The sequence below is a fragment of the Sus scrofa genome, chromosome 8, assembly GCF_054392235.1.
Source record: "Sus scrofa isolate SSC_HxYL_T2T_F1_AM1 chromosome 8, Sscrofa_HxYL_maternal_Yorkshire_Landrace_v2.0, whole genome shotgun sequence".
NCBI classification, from domain to species: Eukaryota; Metazoa; Chordata; class Mammalia; order Artiodactyla; family Suidae; genus Sus; species Sus scrofa.
In genome coordinates, this window is record NC_139390.1 from 90,079,309 (window position 1) to 90,107,280 (window position 27,972).

General features: G+C 38.7%; 1 protein-coding gene and 1 long non-coding RNA gene across 4 annotated transcripts in view; one reads left to right on the forward strand and one right to left on the reverse strand.

Moving 5' to 3' along the window:
* The window catches only part of HHIP (hedgehog interacting protein), a 94,608-nt gene that overhangs the window by 40,131 nt on the left and 26,505 nt on the right, over nucleotides 1-27,972 (reverse strand). The window lies entirely within an intron of this gene.
* LOC146400929 (uncharacterized) lies at nucleotides 20,754-27,743 on the forward strand. The gene is made up of 2 exons (XR_014812899.1): nucleotides 20,754-21,489; nucleotides 23,592-27,743. It is a non-coding gene; the product is annotated as an uncharacterized LOC146400929 (long non-coding RNA).

The window sequence follows — 27,972 nt, forward strand, 5'->3', positions numbered from 1 at the left end:
CAGCGGGGTGAATTCTTCTCATATTTCATCATCTGACCCACTCTGCTCCCCCTTCCACTTTTAAGAATGTGTGATGACACTGAACCCACCCAGATAATTCAGTGTAAGTTTAATTCTATTGCCACCTCAACTCCTCTTTACCCTGTAAAGTAACATATTCACAGACTCTGGAGATTAGGACGAGGACATCTTTCAGGGAGGGGCATTGTCTGCCTACCTGCATGGCTATTTTAATCTGTTTTTTAAAAAAAGATCCAAAGCCCCGATGACTTGAGCCATCCTGGCCATGAACTGCTGTGAGTGACCTGAGAGGAGACCTGGGGAGTTCCCCTATAAATCCACCAGGAGACACCTAAGGAAAGTGCTTTCAGGGCAGGCACTCCCTCAGCTGTCAGTATTTCGAGAAAAGCAACAGCCTCCGGAGTGAGGTGAAAGTAGTTTTCAGAATTGAGGAGGAGAAGGGAGAGAACATGTGGGCATCTATGAATTCAGTCAAGCGCAAAACTACATTAATCACAGGATGCAAGGAAGGTAAAATTCAGTGTGGGCAAATCATTTTTACAAATTGGAGGATTTTAGTCTCCCTGAAACTGTATTATTTTGCTTTGTTCTTAAGTTTCAAAATACACTGTAGCATATTAATTTCTTCACAACTTCTGGGAAAGGGGGGGAAGATTGCTTTTTCAATAGTTCCAAAAGTCTCATTTGGTCTCAGAAGGGAATCAATCCCGGAGGACCCTATGAGAGGGGCTGCATGATGTGGTTATGTGCTCTAATGAAAACTACATTTGGTCTTTGTCCCAGGTTTCTGGCACGGAGCTCCTAAAACCATTGGAATTTCCTGAGTGATAAGGGTGTCTTTTGTTCTTCAAAAGGAGCCCTGTCAACCTTACCTGAGTTTAAGCTAAGAAGGGACTCTTGGTGGGCCCCCAGACAACTTCAGGATGGGGGGTGGCAGCCAGAGGAACCAAAAATGTAATTCAAAGATTGGAACTTTCAGTCGCATATTCCAAGTTCCAGAGGGGGGAGAAGGACTGGAGGTTGGGTTCAATCACCAACGGCCATGATTTACTCAATCATGCCTCTTTAAAACCTTAAGCAGTGGGGTCTGGAGAGCCTCCAGGATGGTCAATACATTGAGGTGCTGGAGGGTGGCAGGCCCAGAGACGGCCTGGAGGCTCTATGACCCGCAGCCCCTAGTACCTTGCCCTGTCCATCTCCTCCATCTGACTGCTCCCGAATTACAGCTTTTATAGGAAACCTGTAATAGTAAGTAAAGCAGTTTCCTGAGTTCTCTGAGTCATTCTATCCGTTATTGAACCTGAGGGGAATCGTGTGGGAAGCCCTGAATTTGTAATCAGCGGGGCAGAAATGTGGGTCACTTAGGCACCCCAGTTGTAGCTGGTGCCTGTAGGGGAGACAGCCTCGTGGGACTGGGCGGTTAATTTGTGGGGTCTGGGCTAACTCCAGATACAGTCAGAATTGAACTGGATGGTTGGACATCCAGCTGATGTTGGAGAAGTGGTTGATGTGAAAAAAACAAAAAAACAAACCCCAAACCTTTGTCCTTTGGTGTCAGAAAACACTCCAGAAGAAATGTGGGAGTTTCTTTAGCCCGTCCTTCTTTCTAGGGAGGAGGTCATGATCAAGTCTATCAAATTAACATTATACTTGGAATAATTTGGTAGTCTTCCTGTCACACAAATTTTACTTTGGAAATTAACATTTTTAGAAAATATCATGTGCCATTTTATTACCTCATCTCTTATCTCACCTTCTCTGTTCTTGAAGCAGGAAACCAGCCACAATACGCTGTCAACCTATCATTTAGAGTACTAATTCTCCCTCTTTCTTTAAAATTTCCTCTATTTTTCCAGATTTGGCTTTTCTTTATTTTTTTATTTTTTTATTTTTTTGCTTTTTAGGGCTGGCCCTGTGGCATATGGAGGTTCCCAGGAAAGGGGTTGAATCAGAGCTGTAGCTGTAGCTGCCAGCCTATATCACAGCCATGGCAACACAGTATCTGAGCTGCCTCTGCAACCTACACCACAGCCACAGCAACTCCGGATCCGAGCAGTGTCTCCTACCTACACCGAAGCTCACTGCAACACTGGATCCTTAATCCACTGAGCCAGGCCAGGGATTGAACCCGCATCCTCATGGATACTAGTCAGGTTCGCTACCACTGAGCCAGGCCAGGGATTAAACCCGCATCCTCATGGATACTAGTCAGGTTCGCTACCACTGAGCCACAATGGGAACTCCCTTTTTTTGATAACAGTGCTCTTCATGGCATTGTCTTGTCTCTTCAAGGCCTCTTCACTTTACCTACTGCTCTGGTTCACTAAGTATTTACAGTTTCCACATGCTGTCAGGACCCATGCTTATCTCTACCACACTCCCCTGACAAAGAAGTATGTCCTGCTTCAAAGGAAGGTGGAGAGTTGCTAGAAGATACCTAGCAATTCAGAGCTTTTAGGAGGTGTCTTATGGCGTATAATCATTTTTGGTAGGCAGCAATTGGTCCCTGTCAATTCTGCCTTTAGGAGTGTACATTTTACCTTCTGAAGGTAGCAAACACAAAAACAACTAGAAAAGTACAAATGAGAGGATAAAAGACATTCTAGATGGAGCCCGGCTATCTCATAGTCACAGAACCCTCTTCGACAATTCTCTTCCCCACTCTTTTCAAGCATAAACAAAATAAATCAGTCACACTGGGTTTAAGTTCCAACCTACACAGAAGGAAGATACCAGAAGTGGTTATGTTCTAGGATTTACAGCTTCCCAGCTGCTTCTCAGTCCATGTACTGATGTTCTTTTGACACCCCATGCCTACGGGGAAAAGAGAATAGACGTATTCGGATATATACATAAGAACGGTTATGGTCACATTATTTTATGGATGGATGTACATGATTTATTTTATTCGAGCTTTATATTTGTCAAACGGAATCAACTCTCGTATTTCCATTTTCCCCTTGGCTTTTTTACCTATTTGAACTGTGGTATTTGATACAGCATGCCTATTAGGTAGTGGATTGACTCTGTCCCAAGTTTATCACAAGTTGCCCAAGAAATCCAATATGGCATCAGGGAATGGCTTGAACACTAGGGACGATGTGGTTCACTCTGTGTCAAGTGTTAATGATGTCTGTGGTATTCTAAAATTCAGGTCTCCAAAACTATCTTCTCTAAAAGAAAACAGTTTCAATAAAATTAAACTGTGTGAAACATCTATTTGAAATAATAACAAAATACTCAAGCTACGGAAAGTGTAAACTCTTCTTAGAAACAAAATCCTAGCACCAAACACTTTTCCAAAGAAGGAACTATATAGAAATGCTGGCAACACTTAAAGAAAGCAAAGCTCTTATGCTGTATGTTTAAGGTACCTGAAAATAAATTAACAAAAGTTTGACCCAAACTGCAAGAATATTTTTGGAATTTAAAATGAATACAAATAATAATTTAAAAAGACTCTAACTACACTAAACTCTTCTGTTACAGCCTATAGGTTTAATACTTGTTGGACCTTAGATTTTTTTTTTTCTTTTTGTCTTTTTAGGGCCACACATGAGGCATATGGAAGTTCCTAGGTTAGGGATTGAAACGGAGCTGCAGCTGCTGGCCTACACCACAGCCACAGCAATGCTAGATCTGAGCCAAGTATGCGACCTACACCACAGCTCATGGCAATGCCGGATCCTTAACCCACTTAGTGAAGCCAGGGATAGAACCCACAACTTCATGGCTACTAGTCGGGTTCATTACTGCTGAGCTATGACAGGAACTCTGGGCCTTAGATATTCACAGGATATTCAAGGGAGTTCCTGTTGTTAGACACAGCAAAATGTAAGATATGTAAATTAGGACCTAGACCAATTCTCCACTAGACTAAAAGCACCTTAAAGGCAAGGACCTCATTTTGGTATTTCCAGGGTCTTACAAATTATCTCCTCTCCAGCGGAAGCTTTGTCATAAAAGATGATCATGTACTGAGCTCTTACTATGTGCCAGAGACCATGCTATGTAATCTGCAAGCATTAAACTTTATAGCAGCTCTAAAGTTTAATACTATCTCATTGTTATCCTTATTTTCTGGATAGGGACACAGAGGCATAGACGATTTGAGTAACTTGCCCAGAATATAAAGCTAGAAGTGGCAACGCCGAGATGATCTGATTGCAGGAGAAACAATGTAAGCTATTATGTTCCACCACCCCACCAAATATTTCCTAAAAGAAGACCTGAACAAACAAAATAGATTGTATTCCCTCATCAGCACCCATTGTTCATGGGCTGAGGTCGTATTGAAACAGTCTTCCTTAAATTTACAAAGCTCTGCAGGAGAATAAAATGAAGCTTATACACCAGTTATTTTAATACAAAGGTTAATTAAGGCTTTAGGGCAATGTGCTGATAAACTGACAATCTGGGAGGGAAAAAAAAAAATCCTGATTTGCATGTATTTCCGTGGTGTAAATATCTCACCATGGCCAATTCAAACTGGCAACTTGATGTCTCTGTTTTGTGTGACAAGGTGAGCACAACTAGCTCTGGCAAACCCCGGACCACCATTGTAGGACAGTTCTACTCTCCCTTCACACCTCTTTCATTCTTTCCCGCCGCTAGTATTGTGCCTTATCTTTTATCTCCTGCTTTATAATTTTATCAGATCTGTTCCTTTCAAGGCGAAGTACCCAAGTCTTTTTGTGAATTAAACAGGGGTTCAAAATAATTAAATACATCATCCATTAAACATGAGAGGATGAGGTGGTTTTTTGTTTGTTTTGTTTTGTTTGTTTTGTTTCTTTACTGGATTTTAGACGAAGCAATGCAGGACAACAAGTATTACACCAAATAACACAGAAGTAGAATGCTCAACAATCCTTTCCAGGAGTTTATCTGGTTATTTAATGGAGAGAAAGGCAAATGCGATTTCCTTGGGAAAGCTCTCTCCACTCTCATAAAAAGGCTCAGATAATCAAAGAAGACAATGAATGTAAAATCATTTTATAAATGTCAACTTTGCCATCTGAATGGAAGGGCCATTCTTAAACACAACTGATCTATAACACAAATTTTGGAAGGGCGTGTGATTTTGAGGTAAAGAATGTGTAGCCATATATTTGAATCCGACAGGAATGCATTTAAATTATGGAGAGGAAGTATTATCTTGCCGGCTACCATCCAAAGAACTTTTGGACTTCAGAAAATTGCAAGCATGGAAAGGCACATTTATACTTATATTTAGCACTAGTCTTACCACATAGTTTTGATAAAGATCTGTCTATATCTCTTCAGAAGATTTAGATGGTATGTGTTCCCAGTGGCTTATTAATGAATGATTTGTAAGACTTGAGGTAATCTGAATTTTTATTCTAGGGTTGAAACATACCTACTTGGCTACTTGTAGGAATCTTTTTTTTTTTTTTTGGTAAAATATATGTATACGTATATAGTGTTTGTATACTCTAAAGTTAAATGTAAATGATTTCTTTTGTAATCAAAGGAAAGGAATAGGAGAAACGAATTAACCCCAACATTTGTGTGTTCTCTAATAATACCGATGGCAAATCACAATATTTTCTCCCCTCCAAAAACAAGCTCTATGTAAAAATGCACTCTCAAGATTTATGATAAAAAAAATACCCATTTTGATATTGGCAAACAGCTGTGAAAATTACTTCAGAGCAATATTGACTGATAAAACAGGTATTTATATAAAATTTAAAAAGACAGTGAATTTAGATTTCAATTTGAATATCCAATTATGAGCTAAGGAAGAATATTAGATTATCCAAAAAGGGTGTGAGACTATGTTCATCCATTAAAAAAACACACATATAAAAATATTAAAAGTATACATATCCCCAAAGATTAGATAATGCTACAGAATAAAGGAAATACTTGCTTATGTGTACTACACACGCTCTCAAGAACTTCCTTCTTAGAATCATTCTTCAAGTATAAATAGTTTTAAAAAAAATATTAAACTGACAAATATCAGCAAACTTTGTTAGAAAAGCAACTAATTCCTCTGGAACAAGGAAGACAATTTAGACGATGCCCTCACCCCTCAACCCCCCCAAAATGTATTTTACTTAAAGGGTAAGAAGAAGGATCCTTTTTACCATCTTGCAGCTTGGAAATATCTTTCTTAGAAAGCCTTGGTCCGTCCTAAAAATTTTTCTTTCATAGTCTGTTAATAAAAGCCTAACAGAGTTAAGGACGATTAACTTTTATAAGAATAAAAGTTAAAAATGTTAACGAAATTATTAGAAATATTAAACTTTCATGTTAAAACTAAAGAAATAAAATGGACTCATATGATTTCAGTTACCATCTTTAAAGCTAAAATCTTTGAGGCAGAGAGTCTGACCATTTTATTTTAAACATTTAACCCAGGGAAATAAAGTATGTTTGCCTGATAGTTTCATCTGATTTATACCTTTGTAGTCTGAAGCATCTTTTTTCTCCTGTCAGAAAATGGAAGATTCAGAGTCCTTTCATAGAAAGAAAAATCACAATATTAAGGATTAATGCTTAACTGTAGCTAAGGGTAAAAATCATTTTAAATGAATTTGACCTCTTGCTATTATAAAGTTTGTTTTTTATGACATGTGATCATGCAGCTAAAAGCATTATCTTCACATCATTATATAGAAATACAACACTAGGATACTTGAGTTTCTTCATCATGTTTTATTGCTCTTTGTCATTATATATTTCCTATTGTTACTCTAAAGAAGAACTCAAATTGACTTATATGAGAACAAACATTAAACAATTAAGTAAGATTATTGCTTTGAAAAGAAACCTTGAAAAAAACCCCAACGGTTTGGACCACCAAGGAGCACTAATAAATTTGAGAAAATATGAGGTTTCCTCTATGTGACTTCTCTTGAAAAGTTATGCAATAGATTGCTTGAACTTCAAGGTCATGTAAAAATTATGGTACTTTTGAAATTATTTTCTGAGTAGAGTTTGTATTTACATGATTTAAATGCCAATTAAACTTGCAATTTTTCAAGATAGGAGAATCAAATTCTTTGAATCTCTGATATTTTCATCAGTCACTATTTTAAAAAATGATCAAATGCAGAATTCTGGCAACACAGCAGCACTAAAAAAAGATCAGTCTAAAAAATTCATTTTTACATTAAAAATCATTCTTATTCTAAAATATCATTAGTTATAAATCAACAATTAGCAAACAAACATTTGCTATGCCCCAGATAACCCAAATTAAGCAACTTTTTTTGAAATTTGATATATATTTATACGAGTTCTGAATAAAAGCAATTAATATATATTTCTGGAAAATGCATCTTGGAATATTAAATTATTTAACAGGAGTTCCCATCGTGGCTCAGTGGTTAACGAATCCAACTGGGAACCATGAGGTTGCAGGTTCAATCCATGGCCTTGCTCAGTGGGTCAAGGATCTGGTGTTGCCCTGAGCTGTGGCGTAAGTTGCAGATGCAGCTCGGATATGGCGTAGGCTGGCGGCTACAGCTCTGATTGGACCCCTAGCCTGGGAACCCCCATATGTTGTTGAGTATGGCCCTAAAAAGACAAAAATTTAACAATTTAAGCTATAAGTTTTTGCTGTTCTATGTTTTCTATAATCATGCAATTATGACATTAAGATAGAGTAAGTGTGGAAACTATACATATATTACAGATATCTGAAAAAATCTGAAGTCCAGATTAAAGATATGAAAATAATTATAAAATAAAAATAGGATTTATGAAGAAAGATTAAAGGGAGGACTTGGATTTCTTAAGTTCAAAAAAGAAAAAAAAATCTAAGCTTACATAACTTGCTTCAAATACATGAAGATTTATTTTAAGGACAATGTCTGCCTGTTCACCTTTTCCATGAAAGTTTCACCAGTAGGTCCATTTTCAGGGCAAAGGAAGCTCTGTTCCCTATAATTCTTAATATAATGGAAAAAATACTTTATATATTTAGGGATAATATAATTTGGGACTAAAAGGCAGAATTTGAGGAAACTTCTAATATTCAAATCTCCTGAGATTGTGTTCTTAGTTAACTGAGGGACAAGCCAAACAGGGCAAGACAGAGTCGAGTTTTCTAATGTTTATAATTTAATATTTGTAGCAACGTGGGCAAAAGTGATGGCACATTAATTGTCCCATTTTCATTCACAGAATTACCAGGCAGAGACAAACTCCTGATTCTAAACCATAGGGCAAAAGAAGTGTTTCTACAATTGCACTTTCCCCACTGCCAGCACCCACTCTTCTCATCACCTCTACCCTTTATCCTCACTCATTGCACAGCTCTGCTCTCAGATGACAGTGCTCCACTCAACCATCAGGGGGCAAACAGGGTGAGCCCATTGCTCCCAGGTCATGAAGCATCGTATTTCTCTTGGTTTGCGTCAAGAAGATGGGCTCAGGGATTGTGACTTTAGATGGTTTGCAACTTGGCTCCTCTACTTGTTAGCTTTTTGACAGAAGGTACGTAGCTTGTCTCAGTTTAATCACCTTCAAAACAGGGACATTTTCTACCTCAAAGGTTGTCGGGGAGAGGGCAGTTAATGGAAAGAGTGTAGAGTGAGCTCTGACCCACAACAGATGCCCAGCAAAAGTTAGCCACTGTTACTACACGACACGGCCAGACCATTGTATTCGACTTGGAGAGAGGCTTTAGACAAGTAAGCCTGCAAACAAACATATAATTCAATTTTGGAGAGGACTAAAAAGAAAAGAATAGGGTGTTATGGAACACACATCAGGGGGAATCTAATTTAGATGAAGGGGTCAGGGAAGGCCTCTCTGAAGACGTACATTCAAGCCAAGACTTTGGGGGCCAGACAATTAAGGAAGAAAATTCCAAGGAAGAAAGCATAGTATCTCCCAGAGAGACACTTTATTAACATTGGTATGATTCTTCAGGAAAGGAGAAAAGGAAAGAGTGAAAAGCCCACACACTCTCCCATTCTTATCTTTTTTTTTTTTTTTTTTTTTTTTGGCCGCATCCACATCACATGGAAGTTCCCAGGTCAGGGATCAAACCCTGTTGCAATGACTACACTGGATCCTTAACCCGCTGAGCCACAAGGGAACTCTCCCACTCTCCCATGCTTGTTCTTTGCTCTCTCTGTGGAGAGTTTTGAGGATCTGAGGGCACAGGTTAGTAAGCAGTCTTTAATAGGGTGGGTCTTTAATGCAAGAGCTGGGTTTGAATCAGTACCTGGTGACTTACAGGCTGTTTGACTTTGGGGAAGTAATTTAACGCACTTGAACTTCAGTTGCTATTTTTACCTTTTTCTTTTCTATTGTATATGAATTATAACGTCTACTTCATAATTTCTTTTTAAATGAAAAATACACAAAATAAAAATTTTAAGTTACTGACACTCAGCTGGTCCATATTAGCTACTCACTAATCAGCTTTTGTCCTCCTCATGGTGCTGGGGCGGGGAAGGATGGGTTTGTCGTTCATGTACCTGAGAGTAGGTAACAGAGGTGCTCTCCTTAAATGTATGGCAGGATGGAGAGTTTAGTATTATACCCAGGAGTGAATAATCATTTATTCATTCATCAATTATTCTAACAGAGCTATAATCTCCAACCAAAATGTCACTCTTGAAATGTAGGTCAGCTTTAAAAGAAGTGGTATTTGATTATTCTTCCAAAGCACTTATCATTTTTTCACTTTGACAGGGAAAACTATTTTTTTCGGTTTTGATGGTTTCAAGTGGAAAACTATAGTTGGATAAAGTGTTTGATTTGTTTCTCATTTAATGGCTTGTGTGACAAAGTGACTTCCAGGGTGAGGGCCTTGGAAGGGGCACTGTCGATGGCATTTGGTTTTCTCATGTGCGGCATTTGCAGTAAAGCTGTTTGTTGTACTGTATATTTGTAATTATTTGAAATCAAATAAAGTGACCAATTTGAAAAGGTCATCTTACATAGGAAATGTAAATCTACATACCTATTTAGTTACATAAAGATACTTATCTTTGTATTTATATATAATGTGTAACTAAAAAAAATTAAACACAAACACATTAGCAAAAATTACACAGATAACTTTACGAATCATCATATGGTTAAAAATCAAAGCTCTAGAAAGCAGCAGTTCATTAGCCAAAGTATGGACACAAATATCAATGATATTAACAAACTGCTCTGTTCTGCTCTTCCTTAAATATATCCAGACACAAAATATATTGCCTTTTACATTAACACCTATAAACCTGGATAATGGGAATCAAGAAATGTGAAATTACCTATTGAAATTAACATGTATAATATAAAAACTTCTTAAGGATTTTTTTTCTTACACTTATAGCCAAAATGTAAGAACATGTTGATGTGAATATTAGAAATCTGGATATCTGGAAACCCACATTTTATCACTGTAAAACAAGTGGTAAAGGAAGTCATTTCTTGTATTGGAAAATGAGTATTCATTGTGTGATAAAGAGCAGATCATACAGACACAGGTGAGACTGTCTGGAGAACTCTCAAATATACAAGGAACACTACTTTATGTAATACCACACATCATCCTAGAACAGTCTAGTAGCAAGAAATGGCCCAAGACATTAGAGCTCTTACTGATGTGTAAGTGACTCTGGCACCCCATCCCTTGCTGTTCAGCTGGCTGAAACATGGATAAAGCTAAGTTTTCATTGAATCAAATAATTTCCTGATAGAAATCTAAATGGAGGCAAGAAAACCATGGACAAGATAAAGGACAGCTTGTTTTTCTTCTTTGGGTTTTTCTTCTTGTGTTTCTATTGGCCATGTCTGATGAGAAGACCACTTCATGCCTGACGCCACTTCCTTCACACAGGTTTGTAAAAAAAACCCAAATCTCATCATTTTACTTTGCCTCCTTAAAACAAAAACAAAACAAAACTTTCTGACTCTCATTACTCTCAACAAGTTCAAGTGATTTAACAGGGGACACAAGATCCTTCACAAGATAGCCCTAAACTCTGTCTCCAGTCTCACCCTCTGCCTTGTTAGCTCACGTTCTTGTAGTTTCAGCCAGTCAACTTCGAGGCTCCCTAGGTTTTCACATCCTGATGCCCTGGCAGTTGGTTATTTCCTCTGCTTGGAAGATCACTCCCCATCTAGTTTCTGTGTAAGAACTGACTGATTGTTTAAGCCCCAGCTCTGGTTCTTCTGTAGTCTTCTCTAACCCCAGAGCATGCCTCTTTCTCTCTCTTTTTTTTTCCCTAGCGCTTTTGACACGTTGCCAGGACATCATACTCCTATCCTATCATTTTGTTTTTTATTTTTATTTTTTGTCTTTTTAGGGCTGTACCCGTGGCATGTGGAGGTTCCCAGGCTAGGGGTTGAATCACAGCTATAGCTGCTGGCCTACACCACAGCCACAGCAACATCAGATCCGAGCTACATATGTAACCTGCACCACAGCTCAAGGCAATGCCAGATCCTTAACCCACTAAGTAAGGCCAGGGATCGAACTGCATCCTCATGGATACCAATCAGATTCATTTCCACTAAGCCACGATGGGAACTCCTATCCTATCATTCTGTATTGACTGTATCTACCAGCCTCCCTATCCCATAAAGAAGAAATCTTGAAGGCAAATCAAGTCTAATTATTCTTTGACTCTACACCAGCACTCAGCCCAATGGCTGACACCTAATAGGCAGTCAAATATTTGAGTGTATAAATAAATGGCCAGAAGACTTATAGCTCCATTTCATGCATCATATATAGCTTTACCCCATGATCTTCTAAGGCTCAATTTTACCAAGTCATTTGAAAGGATTTATCTAGAAAAGGTACTAAAGCCTCCGTAAAAATAAAAAACGAACAACTTTCATTTGGTATAGAACAAAGGAGCATATTGCTAAAATATACATTGAACAGTTGTGAAAAGCCTTTCTCAGATTGCAACAATTAATGGTCTGTAAAATGTTCCTCTAAAATTGATCTTTGAGTTTAGACTAATCCGAGCAGTAACTCAAACAAAAATACAAGGTCCTTATTTCCTATTCTGAGTTTTAAGAAAGTGTATGCTTTACTATCATGTTTTTCAGGATGCATATGTAAAGGCGAACTAATGATAATAGAGTGGTCCTAGAATTGCTTCCTAGGATTAATGTCACTAGAAAACATCAGGTAAGGTATTAAGGGAGAACACTAGACAATTTGTTTTTCTTTCTAACTATTGGTCTAGAGCTTCAGAGCCAAAACACTAATAAAAGTCAGTCATCATTATGATGTCATCCTCATAATTTCCTTAGAAATAAACCAGCAAGTACAAAAAATATTTATAATGTACGACATCATCTATGTGCCTTTCCATTGCTTAAACTTTGGGTTATATTTAGTAAGGTTTCCTGTTTGTTATAAAGAACACCTTCTGGATGAAAGAAAATACCTTAATAAAAGCCTCCTGAAGTCAAACTATGCGAACCACATGCATGCCGGAGTAGCTTCAAGGCTACAGAGACAATTGTGTGACCTAAACCAACAATTTATGAAAAGATTTTTTTTTTTCAGTTTAGAGCCCCAAACTCTTTGGAAGGTACTTATATGTCACTGAAATGGTTTCAGTATCAAAAGCTGCTCCCAAATGACAGCTGCCTTCTGGTATGGCATGGCCCTAGATGACAATCCTAATATACCAAACTTGGTGGAGAAACGAGTGCTCCAATGGCATTTACCGTTGGAGGTTTTGGTGCCTTTACTTGAAACTCATAATAAAATGTCTATGGCTTTTATCCACATCCAGTTTACACGTAACAACGACTTATACAGAATAGGACACACAGGAGAATTGAGAAATTTCATGTATATGAGAAAGAATTCTCAACTCTCCCACTCTTGCATATAACCTCCTAGATGATGTATTTCCTCGTTATCCCATTCTACAACTGTTTCATCTGGCAGAGTTAATTAATGTCTATTACTGGACACCGTCTCTGACATTTCACATGCTCCCCATGGCATGTGTCTTTTGGAGTATGAAACGGACTTGAGAAAACAAAAGAACAAAAGAGCCTTAGGTTTCTTCAAAGGCATCAGAAGGGCATACCCTTATTCCATGAGTTCTAATATTTAGATTCCCAATTTTTTTTTTGGCAGAAAAATCAAACTTCCCATTCATTTGAGATAGGGAAAGCCTTATCTCACCACAGGTGAGCCTTTTCCCCAAGACTTGTATCAATAATGCGTTGTCACCTGTTGGCTGCTTGGGACTTGAAAAAAAGCATCTCCAATTAATTCTGCAGAAGGACATTCTGTCAACCAACATCAAACTGGGGCTCTTTTAGCAAGCCACACTTAACTTCCTTTACAATCATATTGCTCCAGGCCAAATCAAGCTTAGCCTTTTTTTTTTTTTTTTTTTTTTTTTTCTGCTTCAACAAGCTGTTCCAAAGTTGACCCATACTTGGGAACCACAGCTGATGGGAGCAGGAACACGATCTGAGTCTAGCTTGTGTTAGTTTATTATGGAACACTCATGAGAGCGAAGCCAAATTTCTTCAGATATTTACAGGTTAGTTTTTGGATGGTTACTATACAATTACTAGGGTCAGATAGACAGGAATTTGAATCCCAGTTCTGCCAGTTCTTAAATATATGTATAGGGAAGATGACATAACTTTCCTGAAAATGTGTTTTCTTATCCATAAAATGGGACTAAAAACGCCCAGATTATAGGATTATTAGTAATGACACCCAGAATTAAAGGGGGTGTATCTTAAAACATCTCTGAAATAGAGTGAAACTTCAAGTTTAAAGAAGTGTAAAGAGAGTGTAAGCTATCAAATTTAACTTTGATAATACTGAAATGGCCTCTAGGCCAATAACAAAAAGATTCCAAAACGTTTTTAGGCTCCCGGAACACCTAAAACACTCACTAGATCAAATGACTTTTATAGCTTTGTGGTGGAGGATGATACAATGGATTGTGTGAGGAAGTAAGACACCAGAGCATCAGTTTAATCTAGGGTGACTCCACAAAGAACCAAAGAACTGGAAGATGCTGGGCACATATCCTTTACTGCATAAGGATATGTGATTCTTGAGCATATCTAAAAAATTTTTCCTGGTTCCTACATGCAGGAGACTCAAATATCCTCCTTGGGGTTGGTTGAAATTAAGCATTAAGTTTATTTTATTTTACTTTACTATTTTATTTTATTTTATTTGCTTTTTAGGGCCACACCTGCAGCATATGGAAGTTCCCAGACTAGGGGCTGAATTGGAGCCGCAGCTTCCAGCCTATGCCACAGCAACAGCAGCACAGGGTCCTGATCTGAGCCGTGTCTTTGATCTACATCACGGCTCCTGGCAACACTGGATCCTAAACCCACTAAGCGAGGCTAAGGATCAAACCCGCATCCTCACAGATACTAGTTGGATTCGTTACCGCTGAGCCACAATGGGAACTCCTAAGAATTAAGTTTATACAGTCAAGGCATTAACGTCTACTCTAAACCAAAGCTAGTAGAAGACTGAGTGTTTAAAAGATGGATCTGCCAGACACTACAGTCAGCCCTTTGATTTGTTTGACCGGCACCATCTGTTGGGTCATACTTTTGGGTGAATGGTAGCCCTTCTCCTCCACCCTAACACACTCTACGTATATGAAAGCAATGTTTATTGCACAGTAGCTTTCCTGGGCAGGACACATCCTATATTATTAGGATATCCAAGGAGTGACCACACCGATGGCAGATGCCTCCACAGACAGACCTAAGCAGGATTACTCCCTATGGTATTCAGTCAGAACCGATGAATGGGAAGAGGACTGGCTGAATGTGACAAGCCACAGAGTGACAAAGCTGTGGTATATTACCAAAGAATAAATCACCCTTGCCCTGAAGACTTGATCGTTTATCTTAAGCCAATCTGTCATGGAGCCTAAGAGATAAAGAGTGACGCCTTGAACAGGAATGATTTGCAAAGAAATCCAGGCTAAGCATCTCTCTTTTCAGTGTTTATGCTTTCATGCGTATGCTGAGAAACTTTTTGTCCCTGTGACTGTTGAGGCTAGACTAAAGTCTCACTGGAAAGCTCTGGCAACTACACAAGCTGCTGTGGCCTTAGGGCGAGCCAGCAAATAGCTCCATGTTCTCATTTCTCTGTCCCCTTCTTTCTACTCAGAGTCACTCACATCTTAAGTAACCTTTAAATACTCTATAATAAGTCTATACCTTAATAGTCTAAGTTGTGATTAAAAATTTTATTTCTAAGTACAAGTGAATATGGATAAGCAGAGAGCATACATTTTCCTGATAATTCTTTTTAGGAACATTTCCTATTCTCCTGATGTTTTCAATATTTCAAACACTTCTTTAATCCTCCATTTCTCCCCCCATTCTAACTTCAAGAGTCTCTTCACTACTCTTTGAAAGATAACGACTTCATATACTCAGGATCACAAGGTACGAAATATTGTATTTTAAGCAGCCCTTTTCCTTGAATCACTTTTCTGCTGTTTCTACTGATTCTTTTTCTTTTCTTTCTTTTTTTTTTTTTTTTTTTTTTTTGACTTCGCAACATTTCCCCAAAGACTGCTACTCACTAATTTCTTGGCTCTGAAAAAATTCCTTTTCTTTAAGCTTGGTGTCATAATAATACTTCTCAGAGCCTCCAGGGAGGATACGGAGCTTAATTATATTATGGCCACTGTAATTTGGTGGGTCAGCCACACTTACTTCCTTAACCAATTCATATGCTACTGAAGGCGAAACCAAGAGTAACCTCTCTTTATGCTTCAGCAACAAGCTGTTCCAAGAAAGCCGTTGTTTATAGTATTGAGAAACTGTTCCTCCAAGCCACATCCCAGTGTAATGTTCAGTTGGCAAAAAGAAGGTTGTATGTGGTCCAACAGGGAAATCTGCCTCATTCGACCACCCAAGAGGGCAGCAAAAATAAGTCACCTAGTAAAGGTGGTCTTTTATACAAAGGTCAAACAGAACTTTACTGGAAACTTTGGGTGGACTGGAAAGTCCTGGCTTAATATAGTGAACTGCATAATTTACCATGTGCTCGAATTTTACTGTATAAGTAAAGCTTATTGTAAGATCAATGCATGCTCCACCACACGTTTTCTTCAACAACACCGACAGTGATTAAGAAGGAATCAAAGGAAACAAGATGTCTCATACAAGACCTTACTTCCTAATCCTGGACACAACCCTTGATCAGGCCCCTTCTTACTCCTGGTTTGTTTGTTTTTCCTTCTTCTTTTATTGGCCATTGTCTATCACGACAGCGACCTACTTTTCTTAATGACTGAAGGAGGAGAAGATCCAATGGAAATAGGAGAGAAAAAGGAGGCTTGGTCATCCTGCTGTTTATATCAGACACAAAATACCAAGTTCAGATTAACCGATAGTCTCTCAATTTTTTTAATATGTTTTATTTATTTTTATTTTTTTTGTCTTTTGTCTTTTTGGGGCCGCACTTGCAGCATATGGAGGTTCCCAGGCTAGGGGTCGAATTGGAGCTACAGCTGCCAGCCTACACCAGAGTCACACAGGGTCAGAGCTGCATCTGTAGCAACGCCAGGTCCTTAACCCACTGAGCAAGGCCAGGGATTGAACTCGCATCCTCATGGATACTAGTCAGGTTTGTTAACCACCGAGCCATAACGGGAACTCCGAAATTCCCTCAATTTTTAAAACATTTTTGTTTTTAGTCATTTTTTCCCATTGTCAAGGTCATTCTTCTATTTTATGATAAACAGGTAGTTAATGACCAGATGTGGTATAAGTCAATTTTGTGATTTTAAAAAATTTATAAAACTTAGGGTGACTCTATGTTCCAGTTTGCTTGGACATGGCTTTGGTCTACATTCTAATAAAACTCTCTTACTTGCAAAGGTATCCCAGTTGGATGATAAATCAAATGGTCACTTTTAATTTAATACATACTTCAACTCCTGAGCATGAGCAGAAGAAGAAAATTTTGAAAGTATACTTTTAGATGGAAATATCAGTTCTATACTGCAAATGGTGCTCAAGTCTGGCATGTGGGAAGATGACATCAGCTTGGTCTCTGTCTGGCAGGAGCTTTTGGACCATATGGAGAGACAATGTCAGTGGAAGGTAGTTAGTGCTCCAGGAAAGGATGTAGCTTAGGAAGACTGTCCTTGGGCTGCCCTTCTGTACGCTGCAGAAGGCAGACCTTGGAGATTTGGTTCCAGAACACCAGAATAAAGCAAAAAACAACAATAAAGTGAGTTACACAAACTTTTTGGTTTCCCAGTACATATAAAAGTTATGCTGTAGTCTATTAAGTGTGCAGCAATATTCTGTCTAAAATAGACATATCTTAATTTAAAACGATTTTATTGCTTAAGGGCCTACTGTACAGCACAGGGAACTATATCCAATCTCTTGGGATAGACTGTGATGGAAGATAATACAAGAAAAGGAATGTGTATACATTGTACACATTATATTGCTACAATGTGTACAGCAGAAATGGGCACAATATTGTAAGTCAACTAAACTTTAATAAAAATAATAAAAAAGATTTTATTGCTAAAAAATGCTAACCATCATCGGAGGCTTCAGCAAGTTGTAGTAGTAACATCAAAGATCACGGATCACAGGAGTTCTTGTTGTGGCTCAGTGGTTAACGAATCTGACTAGGAACCATGAGGTTGCTGGTTAGATCCCTGGCCTTGCTCAGTGGGTTAAGGATCCGGCGTTGCCGTGAGCTGTGGTGTAGGTTGCAGACACGGCTTGGATCCTGTATTGCTGTGGCTCTGGCATAGGCTGGCGGCTACAGCTCCGATTAGACACCTACCCTGGGAACCTCCATATGCCGCGGGAGCGGCCCTAGAAATGGCAGAAAGAAAAAAAAAATTCACAGATCACAGACCCCCATAACAAATATGATCATAACGAAAAATATGGAAATATTTCAAGATGAGCAAAAGGTGACAAAGAGACACAAAGTGAGCAGGGCTGCAACAACCTCCAATCTGTAAAAACTCGCGGGTATCTGGGAAACGCAGTAATAAGTGAAGTGTAGTGAGGTCTGCCTGTGCAGCAAGGGTAATGGGAGAAAGCGGAAGTCTATCCAGGGAGTCAAGACCACAGGTTGGGATTTGAGATACGTACACAAGCCCCAGGTGTGCCAGTGACTAATGGAAATCATACATAAGTCATTCAGAGTAGGTCACAGAACACATGCAGAAGCACCTGTACCACTTTCTTTTCACTAGTTCCAAATACAGAACTCTCAAAAATAGTTCTTTGTAATGATGTCCTAAAAAATTCAAAGCCCTAGAACTATAAACCACCAAATAATTAAGACTAAAATATGCATCTTAGAGAAATACGCTAACTTTTTCAAGCTATCACTAATTTTGTTAAAATATCATTGTGGAAATGATAGTCTAGTGTCCTCAGAGAGGACTGTATTGAGAACAATGAACTGACCACCTAAGTCTGGAGTCAGCCAACTTTTTCCTAAAGGTGCTATTTCCAGATAGTAAATATTTAAGGCCTTGAGGGCCATATAGTCTGTCTATTGACAATTACTCCAGTCCCCTGTTGTAGCACAAAGGTAGCCATGGGTGACATGTAAAGAAATGGTGTAGCTTTGTTCCATAAAACTTTATTTAGAAAAACAGGCTGTGGGCCAGATTCGGTCTGCAGTTCGCCAACCCCAATCTAAGTCATTACCGCACAGTGTGTCTAAAGTATACTTTACTCTGGCCCACCAGCTAGATAACGTCTGCATAAGTAGAAAGAGTTGGTTTAATTTATTGCATGCTTTAAATTTAATTATGCAGCTATAATCTTAAATTTCATTTCCAAGAACCAAACATTATAACCACAGTGATCTTTTGTTAATTCTTGAACATTACTAAAACAAGAAGAAAATGATGCAATTAGCTCCTGTTTTTTAACCATGGATCAACTTTTATACTCAAACTCTTAAATCTATCCTACTTGCTCTTTATTTCTTCTATAGAAATGAAGAATAAAGTAAATGGAACTTGCTCTGGTCTTTACACTAAGTGAGCAGAGATTGAGAAAATATTTTATCTCTGTTTTATCTGATCCAAGGTTCTTTATTTTAAAAAGAAAGCAAGGAACATCAGATTGCCTTGCAGTAGTCTGAGCAAACTAATAGGTTTGAAAAGTCGTGGACGAGAACACAAAATCCTGCAATCTGACAATGGAGTTTGACTCTGGAAGTTACTACATTGACGTGGGCCAAATGATAAACCCAGAGATTTCGCTGCCTAAACTCTCTTAGGTTCTGCCTTTTATTTTCTGTCTAAAACTATTTCTTCTTTTCTGAACCCAAAGATTCTCAAACATTCTCACTACCAAAATCTGCGTTCAAGGAAAGAGCCAAAATTTGTTCCCAGTAAACCAAAAAGACAGATAAGGATAAAAGTCAGCTTTCTCAGGGACGTGGGAATTTTAACAGAAATCAAGCTACTAAAAATGTGACTGATAATCTTTAAAAAATATATATTTTATACATCCTTTTGTAAATACAATTTTAATTCTCTCTTTCTTCCTTTCTTTCTTCCTTCCTTTGTTTCTTACTTCTTTCCTTTCTTTCTTTCTCTTTCCTTCCTTCTTTTTTAACCTGCACCTGTGGCATATGGAAGTTCCCAGGCTAGGGGCCAAATCGGAGCTGCAGCTGCTGGCCTACACCACAGGCCACAGCAACACCATATCCTTAACCCACTGAGCGAGGCCAGGGATCTAACCTGCATCCTCACAGAGAATACGATCTGGTCCTTAACCTGCTGAGCCACAATGGGAACTCCCAATTTTAACTTTTTCTTATTGCCTTAGGGTTCTCCTTTATAACAATGACCTCATCTATATTTTGTTTTCACATTGTTTTTCTGAAGATCAACCCTTATCATCAATTAATACTAACACTGCCATTTCATGTCTCTTTCCTTACAAAATTCCATTTAATTGGAATATCATTGAGATATTCCAAAGTATGTTTTTATACCTTGATACTGGGGGGACGTTTTGAAAGAAGTAAACGTAACCTAAGGTGAATAGGTTGGAAACAAGTAGTAGCATGTAGAATTTCATTTGTGTTCATGGAAAAGCATTGCATTTCCTTGGATTAATAGTACCTGAACAAGCGACAGGTATTGTCACCCAGCCATGAATCCGATAGTCGTGCTATCTAGCCTTTAGGGAATGTATGAAGTTCTTCCTGCCCCGCAGATCTGCTGCTTTCCACCCTGCTGTCAGTTTCCACTTCTTGGTAAATCAATCTCTGGAGAACCCTCTGTGTCCTCCATATTTCTAATCCACTGTTCACTGTCACTAAGAAACTTGGAACATGCTGGGAAAACTAACAGCAAAACATCAGACTTTTTAAATACCGAAGATTAATTTTGTATATAATTCAGTGTCCGCCTGGCTCTGTGTGACTAACCAACCTCGAACAAATGATTTCGTTTCTCCAGGCTCTAGTTTCCTCAACTGCAGAATGGAAGCGAGAGGTTGAATGACTCCAAGGGTTCCTTCAACTTCTACAAGTTTGTGATTTTATGATGAAAGCACATGGCACTCGGTGACAGCTATTTTCTTAAAGGAAGCTCAGAAGGCATTTTTGCTTAATTTTGCTTTCCTAGCTCTGTCCCTAAAAGTTCATGATGAACTCACTGCCAGACAAATGAGATGCTAAATCACACTGCTGTGCTCTGAGAGGTCCATAATTTCTTCTAGGCGATTTTGAAATCCAAAAAAATTTTAAAGAGCAAAAGCTTTCTTTTTCTTTCTTTTTTTTTTTTTTTTGTCTTTTTTCGGCCTTTTTTCTTTTAGGGCACACCTGAGGCATATGAATTGGTCAGTGAATGGAATGCAGACCTACAGCCATCTCCCCCATGTGAAGCAGAGCCATATTTTTGCAGATCCATAAAACACAGGGAAATCATTCAGTAAGCTCCTACACAGAGACCTTCAGAAAACAGACAACTGCTCTGAGCTCGATTCCACAGTTCTGTTGTCTTTAGGATCAAACTGAAAGTAGCTTCATTACCATCTCTGGTTCATAGTCTTGTGGCTGGATCTCACCTGAACCTGCCATGGGTGAAAAGCCAGTTTCTAAGCAAAAATACCATTCCATCATTTGACATAATCAAGTGGCAGAATGAAAAAGTCTGACAAGGGGCCAGGGTGGTAAAATCAAGCAGAAGAATCAAGTTATTGCTTTCTAAAGCAAATTAAACACCACCTTTAGAAAGAAAGAATGGATGTGATAGACAATGGTGTAATATATGCTAAGGAAAACAAGCTAATTTTTTTTAGTGAGGTATAATGAGTACATAGCATGTCTTTAGGCAGAGAGAACAAAAAAGAAAGTTTGTCATATATTTATGTAATATTATCCCTATTTAAAACTAGACACATAAGACATAAACTAGCTTTTTTCATCAAAAAATTAACTTTTTTTTTTGGTCTTTTTTCCTTTTCTAGGGCCGCACCTGTGGCATACTGGAGGTTCCCAGGCTAGGGGTCCAATCAGAGCAGTAGCCGCTGGCCTACGTCAGAGCCACATCAACGTGGGATCCGAGCCACAGCCACATCTGCGACTTACACCATAGCTCACGGCAACACCGGATCCTTAACCCACCGAGCGAGGTCAGGGATGGAACTCACAACCTCATGGTTCTTAGTCGGATTCATTATCCACTGAGCCACGACGGGAACTCCGAAATTAACTTATTTTTGAATGCTTATTGCATTCACTTAGCATTAATTTGAAGACCATGTTTAAATGTGACAAAGGCTTTCAATAAGAAAACAAATAACTAATTGGTAGATTTTCCTAATGTTAGAGATGAAAGTACACACATTCTTGGGTAGAGTCAGGATTTGTGCTTTTCAAACTTTCCCTTGCTTTCATTTAAGTGGATAAACAAGAACAGAGTTTAATGTGTTTATTAAACACCTAGCAAAGACTCATGAGGATATTCAAAGCATAAAAAAGAATGACAATATTACTCTTTTGGTAGTCTATAGCGCATTAATCACACCACTACAACTAAAGACAAATTAAAACATGTCTTACTTGTTTACCAAAGTTAATTAGATTTTGTACAAAATGAGCTCAACATCATTGGAAAGAAATGTGAACTTTAGAGCCACAGGGTGCAAAATATCCCAAAATTATATGTTACAAAAATATAAAACTTTACCATCAAATATTTCATATTCTCAATTTTAGCATTTTGAAGGCAGTTTCCTACACGCTTCTGGGATTCTTGCAGTGCAGGCTTGGATGCAAACCCTACAGTGGCTCACTAAAGAATATGATAATGGATGGAACTGAAATAGAAATTTCACCAAAGCCTTTCAAATTAGGACAGGACCGTGGGTTGTGCAGATGTGTTTCTTATAGAGCCTCAGCTATCCTGTTGTGGAGACAGGTCATTTTCTGTGATTTAAAAGTGGGGGGGCTTGGGATGGACTGGGAGTTTGGGGTTAGTAGATGTGAACGGCTACATTTGTAATGAATAAGCAATGAGGTCCTACTATACAGAACAGGGAACTATGCCCAATCTCTTGGGTTAGAACATGATGAAAGATAGTATTAAAAAAAAAAGAATGTACATTTATGTGCGACTGGATCACTCTTCTGTACAATAGAAATTGAAGGAACATTATAAATCAACCATACTTTAATAAAACATTAAAAAGCTATTGAGTCAGTCTTTTTGGCCCCATTGTTTCTGGGAACTTAGCAATGCTTCCTGATGCATAATTTATTGGAATATCAAATCAAGGTAGCTTGTTCTACATGTCTTAAAAATAAACGTAGACATAAGCAAGGAACTAGTGCTATGTGAACATTCAGAAAACACCACCTAATTAGGTATATTTTGCCAACAGAAAGCTTTAGTTGGGTTGCTTTACAACACTTGAATGTCCTTGAAATATGACCCAGAGGAAAGCCCAGTAATAAGAAGCATGGGGAGGAAGGAAGGTAAGATTGAATATGAAGAGCCTTGGATTCTGATTCAAAGTAGCCTTCTTTGGCCAGAGAGGAGCAGATGTCTGTTTTTTGATAGCCCAGAATCCACTCCCTACTCCTCTAGTGACAACACTATTTCCCTTGGGGGATTGCTCCCTCCACACTTGGAGTTTAATAGTTGGACTATGCCCCTGGCTCCAGAGAAGGGCACCTGGCTCAGGCCAACCAACCACGGGAGCACATGACTGGCCCCAATGTGGTTGTGGGGCCCAAAACGGGAGCCTCAGTTAGAAGACACCTGCTGGAAGTCCTACAGAAAAGCAGCACTGTGCCCTGGATCTGCTGAACTGGTAGGACACGCGTCTGGAACTGCTCCAATCTCTGCCACAAGAAGAAAGAAAGCCTGGGAGTTCCCATCGTGGCTCAGTGGCTAATGAATCCATCTGGGAGCCATGAGGTTGCAGGTTCCATCCCTGGCCTCGCTCATCAGGTTAAGGATCCAGCGTTGCCGTGAGCTGTGGAGTGGATCGCAGATGTGGCTTGGGTCCTGAGTTACTGTGGCTGTGGTGTAGGCTGGTGGCTATAGCTCTGATTCGACCTCTAGCCTGGGAACCTCCATATGCTGCAGGTCAGGCCATAGAAAAGACAAAAAGACAAAGAAAAAAAAAAAAAAGAAGAAGAAAGCCTGGCTAAGAATGAAGCCAACACAGGGGAAAGCCAAGCTGGGGGTTGTTACCTTTTGTTTTTTGAAGCCCATTTGAATTGCGTTTCTGTTTTCCCTAGGATCTTCTCCCTTTGCAATAATTTTTCAGTTCTTTCTAGATCCAGTTCTTAAGCTGCCTTGCCCTCCAGTTAAGAGGAAACTTCCAGATCCCCTGTAAGGGGAAGTAGGGCCATCACAGCTGCCTGAAGAAGTAGGTGGTTACATGGGAGCGGAGTACATCCCTGGGGGCTGGCCAGGACTGTCCTCAATGCCTACTAGAGAAAGGGACTCAGAGTCCCCAACTAAGAACAGAGACCCTTTAATGGAGCTGCCTCTTGCCTCAGTGTATATGTCTAGCCGCATGTCAATTCTTTCATGATGTTTCCTGCCTGAAAGGCTCTTCCCTCTTTCCTGCCCACAGCCTTTAAGAGAAAATCCCTACGTCAGGTGCTACCATCCTCACAGGGTGCTAGTTTGCTGCTCTTTCCTCCGGGCTCTCCCAGACTTGGTTCGTACTTTGATTATAGCCTGTACTGCATCATTCATTCTGCTTCCTCTCCCTCATTAACTTGAGTTTCTTGGATCTCTGCTGCTTTTCCTGCCCACCTTCCATTCCTTTCCCTCAGAGCACTCTGATTTTCCTTTGGGGAACTAGCTTTCACACTCCAGGTCCTGTGTTTTTTTGGTTAGGTTCCAGAGATGGCTCCAGGAATGGGCCCTGTTCAGTAACTAAATCATGTGACTGTGTCTCCTAGTCCACGTTCAATGGTAATTGCACAGCAAGCCTCCAGGCAATAATAAAGTAGAAGAGAATGTAATGGTTAAAACCACCAAGACACTTGCATGCAGAATGTGTGACAAAACAAACACACGCACACACACACAAGAAAATACCTAGCCATATTGCCATGGAAGCACATGTGATGACCAACGAATGCTTTTGGTAGGATTAAAACAAGCAGCCTAAGATAGGTTGAATATTAATGTCTTAATGTGGTATTTCTTGTATGTTAATGATTGCTTCCAAATTCATTTCAAAATTGTGAATTCGATGGCTATTTTCTCTAGTAAACTCTTCTTCGGGTTATCAGTGAGTTACGTCTCTATCCTGTTTTACTGTTACTACACATCCCACATCCAAAGCTAAACAGTGGGATAGGGTGGGGGGAGAGGACCTTCTGGGCTAAAGTTTCTGGGCGCACATGTTTGTGTATTCATAACGTTACTGTCCCCAGTTTAATATTTTCTTCATCATTTAAAGATTGCTCCCTGTCTGTTGACAACTTCTTTACCATTGAGTTTTTCTCCTGGGTGGCATTTAAACTCTATTTAAAACTTACATCTTGTTTATATAGCTCTTGAGCCAGAACCTTTGGTTTATAGGAAAGAATTTGCTGATCTCTTTCCTTCCCCACTAAAAAATTACTGAATTTACACTAATTGCTTCTATGACTGCATATTGTTGAACTCTTCAAAGGGTTGGTATCACATGCAAAGCTTAGACTGCTTGGCTTTGCTTACGTTACAATCTGACATATAAATCAGAGAGATTATAGAAATATTCTACATTTAGTCTATGTATTTACATATCTAAACACTGTCTGATTACAAATTAGGTGTGTAATCTGGGAGGGGAAAGCTTATCTTTAGTAATATTTCACTCAGCCATACAATGTTTTATTATATAACATGTATATATATGTACATGTATTTACATGTATATATAATACATTTATAAACAATAAAACTGAGCAATGAAATACTTTTCTTTAGGAAAAAATTAAACATCCTAGCCCTTCCTCTGTCATCCAAAATGGATGGGAAAAGAAGGAAAATTAGAAATATATGGAACTAAAATGTATACATCTGGGTCTACCTGTTATCCCCTGATCATTAACAAGAAATTACTTTGTATTTTATATCCTGTAAAAAGAGCACTATTTCCCAATGTTTTCAGTATAAGACAGCCGAATAAAAGTATATTCTTTCCATCCCAAACTGAATCTAAATTCCTGCATTCAATAATTTCAATGCAATTATCCCCCCAAAGCACATTAAAAGCTTTCTCATAATGAAGACAGCACAAAAGTCGACAAGACGTGTGTTCTCAGTAACTATTTTGTAAAAAAATAAATAAATAAATAAATAAAGTACTCTGATGCAATATCTTCATTTATTTTTAATGGCTCTTAAAAATTTTCAAATGCCACAGTAAATTCAAATCGGCAAAACTACAGGGATTACATTTTCTCTAGTGTTCCCCAAATGTCACCCAAGGCAGTCATAACTGAACTATGAATCTGTTTTGAACTCACTTATATTGCAACTCATTAACCGTTTGGTATTTAAAAGTAAACCATAGAAATAAAAAACCTTCCTGGCATGCCTCACTGAGAAGTTTAGCCACAAATGTGCGCTTAATACTATCTTATGGGCACAGGAGAGGTCTCCCTTTTTTTGATGATATCCAACAATGTGACTAAATGCCTCCCAGAAATTTAGAATTAGAAATGCAAAGGTTAGATAAAGTTAAAGGTCATCCCCCTACAGGCAAGAGGGGGTCAGCTCCCTACCAAGTTTCTAGCAGACTTACTTCCCTAGGGCACATCATAAAAGTAATTTACTGACAACTCACCTTACCAGGGGTCATTTGGGGCCTCAAGTCTTCTGGAATTCACTTTTAAGAAGCATGATTAAGTGGGGACAACTATTGGCCCTAAAGTATTTATGCTGAGAACAAATGTCTGTCAGAATTAAATCCTTTGTGTGTGGTGGTTTCAGCCTTAAAAAAGATGTGTGCCCTGATGAAAAGCACATATATTCTATTCACCAAATTACATCTTAGAATGAATATTGGTTAAATGATTTATTGGGTTTTAAAAAAATAGACTCCAGAAACCCAGAGAGAGGACACAGCCTAATAAAATGGAGAATGCATTCCCCAAGTTAGGGAAACCTTTCAGTCCTCTCTAGTCCCATTTTGCCTCACACTGGAGGACAAATAACATCGTCACATTATTGCAAAGAAAAATGAAGATGCTATTTCAACCCAGCCAGGAAAGTGGACTTCTTTTAAAATTTCTTGCAAGAAAAGCGATTTCTTGATTAAAGCACATCTCCTGCTTTTAGTGTTTTTGATAATTCTGACGTGAAATATTTGGTTTCACATTAGGCAGAGATGGCTTGTCCACATTCAAAAAAAAAAAATCTTCCTGAAAGTTCAAATATGTGAGCGCTGGACAAAATTAAAACAGGTTATCTGACACTGTGTGTGGGATGCAGCTCTAATCTATAGAGTGCGTGGAAACGAGGCTGGTACTTTGAATTGCATAGCACACATCTCAGTAATAACAGGGGATGAGGCATACGATTTCAAGGAACACCCACAATGAAAATTATTCTTTCCAAACAGAGAATTGTTTTGGAATACGTTCGGTTAATTGGCACTGTGGGATTTCTCTCAAGGAAACACAGCTCTGGAATCCTTACATGTGCAAGTCAAATGATCAAGCACACCCTCTCTCGCTTTTTAAGTCTCACATCTTGTTTCCTCTTGCCACCGTCAGATTAACTTTTGTAGATTCACAGGCAGGTAGAAAGGAGACAGGATTTTTTTCTTTTTTCTTTTCCTCTGCCAGCTTCATGTAAAGCCTGAAAAACTAATTAAATGCCGTTCCACTGGCAGAAACAAGGAACAAACTCACTGAGGCTATCTGGGAATATTCTACTTGGAGAATGAATTATGGGCACTTGAGAAGTAAGGTCATTATTTTATAATTTAAATAGTGAGGAATTCCCTATGACACCATTTGCATATCTTCCTTATTTGGGGTCCTTACCTTTGTATTTTGTCGTTATTTTAAGCCTCTCTGACTTAAGGATACTTGGATTTTGGTCTCTTATATACTAAATTCAACTGTAATTATCCTTTTAAAAAATAATCACCTGGCTTCCTTCCTCCCAAGGAAAAAGTGTGTGTGTGTGTGTGTGTGTGTGTGTGTGTGTGTGTGCGCGCGCACGCACAGTCTTTTGTTGTGGTTACCGTTTTCATGAATTATCATTTACAGCTGGAATAGGGTGAGCCCCCTTTTATTACCACAATTTATATTTTCCTGTAATTTATAACCTTTCTCCAGAGCCAATGAAACATCCTATGTTGCTAATGTACTGAGTTTCAAAATCTGCATTTTAAAACCACAGGAAAGAATGTAAATACCATGTGTGAAACTGCTTATATTTAAAAGGAGAAATTTCTAAATATCCCTCCAAGTACTGAGGCCTTGAAAATTGGAAATGAAAGGAACCT